We start from the raw sequence: 8,583 nt of genomic DNA, 5'->3' as shown, positions 1-8,583 counted from the left end.
AAGGCAGCCCACGGGTCACAGAATAGTAAGAGACAATCAGAGCACCATACCTATCTATTCTCATTCTGAAATTCAGAAAAAATTTGGATTTGCTTTGGATTCTTCCACACTGGAAATTGTGGTATATATTGCATACATATTTTACTGTGCTGCATGTTGTATCTTAACTTCAGTACATAAAAGAAATAAAAAAGGCCTAAAGATCCACCAAGGGAAGATGAAGTGTCTGGTGGGGACAGGACCAACACAACACACAGGTGTCCAACCTGGTGAGACGCAGGAGGAGCCAGGCCCGGAGTCACCCCACAGTGCCCGGAACCTCCAAGTGTTGCAAATGACTCCCTCCAGCATCAAGACTGAGAGGAGGCGGATCAAGTGGCAAGCAGCTAACATTACCTCACTGTGGAACCAGTTTGACATCGATGTCGACCAGATTCTGGAGGTCACCATGAGGGGAGATGTCGACAGGAAACTGCAAGCCATGACAACGATCATCGTCAGCATCGCATCCGACCGGTTCAGTGAAGAGGTGAAGGCAGGAGGCTCCAAAGGACCAACGTGAGGTGAGAATCCATAACATCAGGCAGGAGATGAAGACCCTGAAGCGACAGTATAAGCAGGCAGGAGAGGAGGAGCGCACTGGCCTGGCACAGCTGATGTGCATCCTACGGAAAAAGATCAGGATCCTCCGCCGGGCAGAGTGGCATCGGAGGCGCCACCGCGAAAGAGCCTGAAAGCGAGCAGCATTCATTGCCAACCCCTTTAAGTTCACTAAGGAGCTGCTGGTCTACTCTCAGGAGGAGATTAATCACCATCTGAAGGAAACATACAGCGACCCAGAGAGAGAACAGGAGTTGGGGGAGTGCAGCACTCTGATAGACCCTCCTGGGCCAAGTGTGCAGTTCAACATGGCAGAGCTGCAGCTGAAGGAGGTTTGAGAGGTTGTCGGGAAAGCGCGAGCAAGCTCTGCTCCAGGACCAAGCGGCACTTCGTACAAAGTGTACAAAAACTGTCCTAAACTCCTGCTGCGTCTGTGGAAGATCCTGCGTGTCATATGGAGGAGGGGCAGGATTCCGGAACAGTGGAGAGTTGCCGAAGGGGTCTGGATTCCAAAGGACGAGAACTCCAGGAAGATAGACCAGTTCCGCATCATCTCCCTGTTGTGTGTTGAAGCCAAGATCTTCTGTAGTGCTGTCTCCAACTGGCTGTGCACCTTCCTTTCAAAGAACAGGTTTATCGATACATCAGTTCAGAAAGGGGGAATAGCAGGAATGCCTGGATGCTTGGAACATACAGGTGTGGTGACGCAGCTCATCAGAGAGGCCAGAGAGAACAAGGGTAATCTGTCAGTGCTTTGGCTTGATCTGGCAAATGCATATGGCTCAATACCACACAAGCTTGTGCAGCTCACTCTGACAAAACATCACGTCCCCAGCAGAGTCAGAGACCTCATCGCTGACTATTACAACAACTTCAGGATGAGAACCTCTTTAGGAGCAGTGACATCAGGCTGGCACAAGATCGAGATCGGAATTATCACGGGCTGTACCATCTCCGTAATTCTATTCTCTCTGGCCATGAATATGCTCACAAAGTCTGCTGAACCAGAGTGCAGAGGGCCCAAGATGAAGTCAGCTCAATGCCAGCCACCAATAAGAGCATTTATGGATGACCTCACAGTCACCACAGAGTCAGTCCCAGGCTGTCGATGGATTCTAAAGGGTCTCGAAAAGCTAATGGAGTGGGCACGGATGTGTTTCAAACCAGCCAAGTCAAGATCAATGGTGTTGAAAAGAGGAAAGGTGGATGTCCCGGTTCAGCATCGCAGGGGGTAACAATCCCAACCGTCACTGAGAAGCCTGTCAAGAGCTTAGGCAAGGTGTTTGACAGCACCCTGAGGGATGCAGCATCTGTCCGATCAACCTGCACTGAGCTGGACGGATGGCTGAAGTCAGCGGACCGGTGTGGATTGCCAGGGAAGTTCAAAGCTTGGCTATACCAGCATGGCATTCTTCCCAGGATCCCAGGTGGCCACTCCTCATCTATGAAGTGCCAATCTCAACTTTGGAAACCTTAGAGAGGAAGGTCAGCAGCCACCTTAGAAAATGGCTGGGGCTTCCAAAAAGTCTAAGCAGCATCGCACTCTATGGGCATCGCAACAAACTGCAACTGCTACTCAAGTCCTTGGAAGATGAGTTCAAGGTAACGAGAGCCAGGGAAGTGTTGCAATATAGAGACTCAAGCGATCCAAAGGTGGCAAAGGCTGGGATTGAAGTGAGGACTGGTCGGAAGTGGAAGGCTGAGGGGGCTGTTCGGCAAGCAGAGGCAAGATTACATCACAACAGGCTGGTGGGAGTGGTAACAAGAGGCAGGGCTGGACTGGGTTCCTTTTCAACTCCCCACATTGACACCACCAAAGGGAAGGAAAGGCGCCGCCTAGTCCAGGAGGAAAGAGCAGTGGTAGAAGAGGAGAGAACCTGCAGGACAGTGGGAATGAGGCAACAGGGTGCCTGGATACGATGGGAGAATGCGATCGAGAGGAAGGTGACATGGGCGGCGCTGTGGAAGGCAGAGCCACAGCGGATCAAGTTTCTCGTCCAGGCGGTATATGATGTGCTTCCCAGCCCATCAAACCTTCACATATGGGGCAAAGTGGAGTCACCAGCTTGTACACTGTGCTCCAAGCGTGGAACCCTAGAGCACATTCTGAGCAGCTGCTCAAAGGTACTGGGAGAGGGAAGGTACAGGTGAAGACATGACCAGGTGCTGAAGGCCATTGCTGCAGGAGTCGAGTGGGCCAAACGTTCCCGCCCCTCCATGCAAGCCATCACCTTCATTAGAGCTGGAGAGCAACCAAGACCAGCTGCAGGAATCCTGGCCACTGCAAGAGACTGGCAGCTGTTGGTGGACCTGGAGCAGCAACTCAAGTTCCCCAACCACATTGTGACCACCACCTTAAGACCAGATGTTGTTCTCTTGTCTGAATCCACCAAACAAGTGGTTCTGTTGGAGCTAACAGTCCCTTGGGAAGACCGTTTGGAAGAGGCCTTTGAAAGGAAGCTTGCCAAGTACGAGGGACTGGTTAGCGAGTGTCGACAAGCCAGATGGAGAGCAAGGTGTCTCCCAGTAGAGGTTGGAAGCAGGGGCTTTGCAGCCCAATCACTGTTCAGAGCCTTCAGCGTGTTAGGCATCGATGGAGTGAGTTGGAGAAGAGCCATCCACAATACCACCGAAGCGGCAGAGAAAGTCTCAAGATGGCTATGGCTAAAGAGAGGAGATCCTTGGGGGCAGAGTAGCTAGATTCGCCAACTGGACACAAGCTGGGGTCTGATCAGCCTCAGTTGGGTCGCCTGGAGGAGGGTGTATGATGTTGAAAGACCCAAAACATCCAATGATTCCAGGAACATCACTGAAGATGTGTCCAGTAGCATCAGATGTATTTGCACAGTATAGAAACATGTAGGCCTAGAAATAAATGTGTAAAAAGAACTATATATATATATATATATATATATATATATATATATATATATATATATATATATATATATATATATATATATATATATATAAGACTACACTTCATTTATATTCTGTTTGGAGTGCTGGATTGCCTGACAGCATTCTCCAACTAGAAAGGTGCACTCAGTAGTGCAGATCTCTGCCAGGTGTGACTCTCTCCCCTCCCAAACAAAGTGTTGACTCTCACTCAATTGTCCTTCCTGGCTCCGCATGCGTCAATACAGTCACCCTTAATTTCTATGCACAACCCCCACACCGGTGGCGGCTAGGTGCACGCCGGCACTCGTTGCCGCCCGTGACACCTCACGCCACTGTCCTATTTCCAGCCTCGCCGCCCCTGAATAAACGCTCTTTTTTTTCAGTTGCTTCCTGCTTGACATCCTGGCACCCATAGCAGTAGTAGGCCTGCACAATTATGGCCAAAATAATAATCACAATTATTTTGATCAATATTAAGATCACGATTATTTATCACAATTATTCTTTGATTTTAGGAAAGAAATATTTTTTATTCCACTTACACATTTGAATAAACAATGAGCTGCTTTCACTTCCATGGTGTGCTACAGTCCTGCTAATGTACACATCTTTGCATCAAAATAAGTAGGGCTGGATCAAATATTTGGATCTTTGCTCGTTGGGTAAGTATTTGTTTGCACGCACACACATCCGAACAATCCCCTCCAGGATTACTCCAGGAATTAATTATATTATGCTGAAAAAGAAGATCACTTATTAATAAAAATGACAGATGAGCCCCTAACTAGGATTTTCTTTTTTTCAGAACTACTTTTGCATTAACTCACATTATGTTCACAGCCATTTATTGCAGTTACTGTCAGTGCTTAGCATTGCACAAACCACCTTTTCATTTATCCTTAGATCAGGTAGGCTTTGGTGAAGGCAGTTGTATGCCTCTGCAAACCAGTCAAGTTGTAGTTTACATCCATGTCTGTCCAGACTCATATAATATATGTAGACTTTGAAGCAATTTATTTATAATTTAATATATATGTTTATGTTTTGGCGAAACATGGATGCTTCACACACATCGTTAACCCGTAAGCACAGAAGATCTAAACAATCACCACAGTTTCAAGGTGTGTAGCCAAGATAAGTGTCACCAACTCAGTATCTGACCAACTGTGAAATATGGTCACAATCTCCCCTGCTGTCCTGAGTATGGTGTTAAATAATGGCCAGAAAACCGTTTTTGCAGAAAATTATTTTATTATTTTATTTAACCTTTACTTAACAAGGTTAGTCTCATTGAGATATAAAATCTCTTTTTCAAGAGAGACCTGGCCAAGATAGCAGAACAAATTAGTTACATATAAAACAATTTACAAGCACAAAACAACACACAAAAGAGGATAAGACAAGTGCATTTCAATTAAATAAAAGTGCCATTAATTAAAACATTTGCGCGTGTGGATGGACTCATGTTCTATGGTTTTAACATAACCTTTAAAATCATTTAAGGAAATTAGACACTGTAGTTTGAGTGTTTTCTGTAGGTCATTCCAAGTAGAAGGTGCAGCAAACATGAAAGCCTTTTTGAACAACTCTGTCCAGGCTTGAGGTACATTCAATGAAATAGTGTACTGGCACCATAAACCATAAGTACTCTGTGTAAAAGAAAGAAAATTCTTTTATTATTCATTATGATGTCACAGTGAAGTTGACCTTTGACCGTTTGGATATAAAATGTCAATACTTCATCATGTTATGCTATTAGACATTTGTGTAAAATGTTTTTATAATTAGCATGGAAATTCTTGAGTTATGGCGAGGAAGTTTATGCCAAATTTGAAGACATTCCATTAAGGCATTTACGAGAATGGGATGGACAGCTGGACGCATATAAACTCTGATAAACACACTGTACACTACCTGTCCAGAACAAAACAGCAAACAAAGAAAGTTAGCAACTAGCTAGTGAACACAGTGGAGCAAGATATTTCCCTAAGGAGTTGGCGGACAGCAAAACAGCTAACAATATAATAATAACAATAATAATAATATGTACAGTACCTTGATTCTGCTGCCCAAAGGTGGCCAAAAGAATCATTAAAATACAGGTTTAAAGAAAGTAGATGGATATTTTGTAGTTCATGAGATATTTAACTATTTATATGTTGTAATTAGAGTGAAATTACCCCATCATGACAAAGATCCAGAGCAAATTTCACGTTAGTGGAGGTAGCCAGCTGCCTAACTGTATGCCTTTCCAACCAAATAGAAGCAAAGCAGAATTATTCTCCAGAGTGTGCCACTGTGTGTACCTACATGGGGTTGTGGCTAGAAGGGATACAGCTACGGCTTTTAGCCGAGAAAAAGTGAGCGTCATGTGACGACAACAGTTAGGTTTAGGCACCAAAACAACAAGTTAAGCTTAGGAAAAAGATGGTGGTTTGGATTTAAACATTCCCAAGGAACGAACACGCGTTTCCTGGGTGAAAATATTAAAATGATATTATTATATTAGATTAGATTTTGCGTATTTTCTTGTATCCTGTATCCCTTCTAGCCACAACCCTTAGACGGCTTTTGTCATTAGAAAGTGAAGCACCTCCAGCATCTTCTCCACTCTATGTTCCTCTACATCAACAGTCCAAAGTGCATATTCCTCCTCCTTGCTTTTTCTATGCCATCCATTTGAAGCTATTTTTGAAATTGTGCGCAACCAGTGTGCAATGCAAATGCTTCATTTTTTCATGTGCACTCATTCCAGCATATGCTCAAATTATTGAACTTCCAACATGTACCATAGTGCATGTGTATGAGGAGTTTGTTTTGAGCTTAGATTTTCAAAGTCAGGGCATCAATCCCCCTCTCTTCCAAAACCACAAAGTCCCTCTCCACTGATGCTACTTTCACCATCCTCAGGATCAAGTGGCATTGATAAAAGCTGTCAGAGAAGGGCTGGGGACGTGTGGGCTGACAGGTCTGAGTGCTAATGTACGTTCAAATGTTTGAATGTGCAGCGCTTACGATGGCGAACATTCAAATGTCAGTCCTCAAGGTCATCGTAGTTTTTTGGCAAACATCTTTTGTATTAAAAACTATTTTCTGATGGAAGTCATGAGTGTTTTATTCAGCTTTGAGCTGGTTTGCTCTTTCAAATCCTGCTTTGCTCTGATCCATTTCATTATACTCCATAATACTCATTAGTAATTTGGCCCAATTAATTCCCACTGACCGTGACGACCTATGCAACGGAGTGGGTGACATATTGTGTTAAGCATAGTCATTTAATTATTTTCTATGTGTTTTTCATGTTTCAGCCACAGGGGACCTTTTAACAGCAGAGCTCTCTTCATTGTTTTTTTACTCTTCATCTTTTATCTGGCCCAATCTATAACGCTATAGGGTAAGAAAGTCTGAGCTGGAAATAGACAACAGACGTTAGCGTAATTATCAGAGGCTTTTAATGTATCAGTTGCTTCCCTCTGTTAATTGCTGATACAAAACAAAATCAAACAGAATCCACAAGATGCATTCAGGGTATCCTATATCCCGACAAAAAATATGACCACAACCAGCAGAAATGAAAAACCTCTTCTTTCTGTGAACAATCTCTCTATTTTTTTTCTTTCTCTATCTCTCCTTCTCTTGGTGCCTAATAAGTGTGATCAGAGCTGAATGGCCTAACAGCCTGACCCTCATTATAACCAAAAGTAATAAGGATAAGACACCAGAGAACCAGGCCTCATTAGGCCTGTAGCTGGAATACTTGTCGAGGGTCATCACCCTAGACATCTTGCATTGCTCGCAACTCTTCTGCTTGCACATTCTCTCACAGCTACCCAGAAACCATTGTTCCCCAGCCAACAGCATCTAAAGTAAATGGAAGGAATTGCTCAAGACCTGTGTGGTTAGTGTAATCCTCTGCTCTTCACTGCTATTAATATGCAATTTTTCTTCTACCCTAAGTACGGACTGTTAGACCATGCACCATTTTGAAAATGTGTGATGCATTGCTGATGCATTGTTCACTGCATAGCCCTGAATCCATTGATTTGAACTGCGCTGTCTATGGGCGATGACAAGTAGACATGCCTGTTTATTAGACAGGTGGCGGTTCTCTGCTTCACTATAATATATTTAATAATGCCAGAGCATCTTCTGCCCTGTCCAATCACTATCAATCACTTTTAATTCTGACCGTGTGTGCATATTTCTTTTGTCCTATTGATCCCATTTAGATATAAACTGAATGCCTTGTTTATGTCTTACCTGTCTCCTACATCAGTGACAAGGCAGGGCTCCAGTTACATTGATTGCACTGTTGCGCTTAACTTTTTCATTTAGGTGCACCAGTACAAAATTTTGGTGCAACAAAAAATGTTCACCATGGCGCAATAATACATTTTTTTCAAAGCATTGCTTTTTTGTCAGTTCCCATACACATTGGTAATTTCTTAACACCTTGTAAATGATTGTAAACAGGAATAAAAAGGTGCAGATAGATGTGGTGTCTTCATTAAAATTAAAGCACAAACAAGAAATGGCAATAACCTAAAATGTTTAAAATATAAACTTAAAAACTGCTGATGCTGGTGGATAAACAAAATAACGCTATACACATACACACACAGAGACAGACCTGCTAAATGTCAGGTGCACCGGTGCAACCAATGAAAATGTTTAGTCGCACTTGACAGATTTTTGGTTGCATGTACTACTAGATTTAGTTTGTGGTTTAGGTGTGTGTAGTCTGGATCAACGGAAGTACATTTCCAGGATAAAGCTTGATAAAACCTGGATGTCCGCTCTCTGTGTGTTGCAATTCTCAAAATCTCTTCGCTACGGGAAACAACAACAACAACAACAATCTTCGAGCTAGCAAGCTACACGCTAAAAATGTCAAGTTTTGAAGAAAATTAGGATTGTGCAATAAGGCAGGCATGCTTGGTTCTTTCGGTGAATGATTGGAAAGATTTACAAAGAATATGTTTACAGCATTTACTATCTAGCTGTGACGTTTTGGGACAGATTGGTGGGGATCGCTATGGACAAAGTTATGTATAACTATGTATCCAGCTAATTTAAATAGCA

General features: G+C 43.4%; 1 pseudogene; it reads left to right on the top strand.

Moving 5' to 3' along the window:
• Window positions 1-481: 481 nt before the first annotated feature.
• LOC144516175 (uncharacterized) lies at window positions 482-3,368 on the top strand (annotated as a pseudogene).
• Window positions 3,369-8,583: the final 5,215 nt, after the last annotated feature.

This window comes from Sander vitreus, chromosome 4 (assembly GCF_031162955.1).
Source record: "Sander vitreus isolate 19-12246 chromosome 4, sanVit1, whole genome shotgun sequence".
Classification (NCBI taxonomy): Eukaryota; Metazoa; Chordata; class Actinopteri; order Perciformes; family Percidae; genus Sander; species Sander vitreus.
The sequence above is the reverse complement of the archived record's forward strand: the minus strand, read 5'-3'. Positions and strand labels throughout refer to the sequence as shown.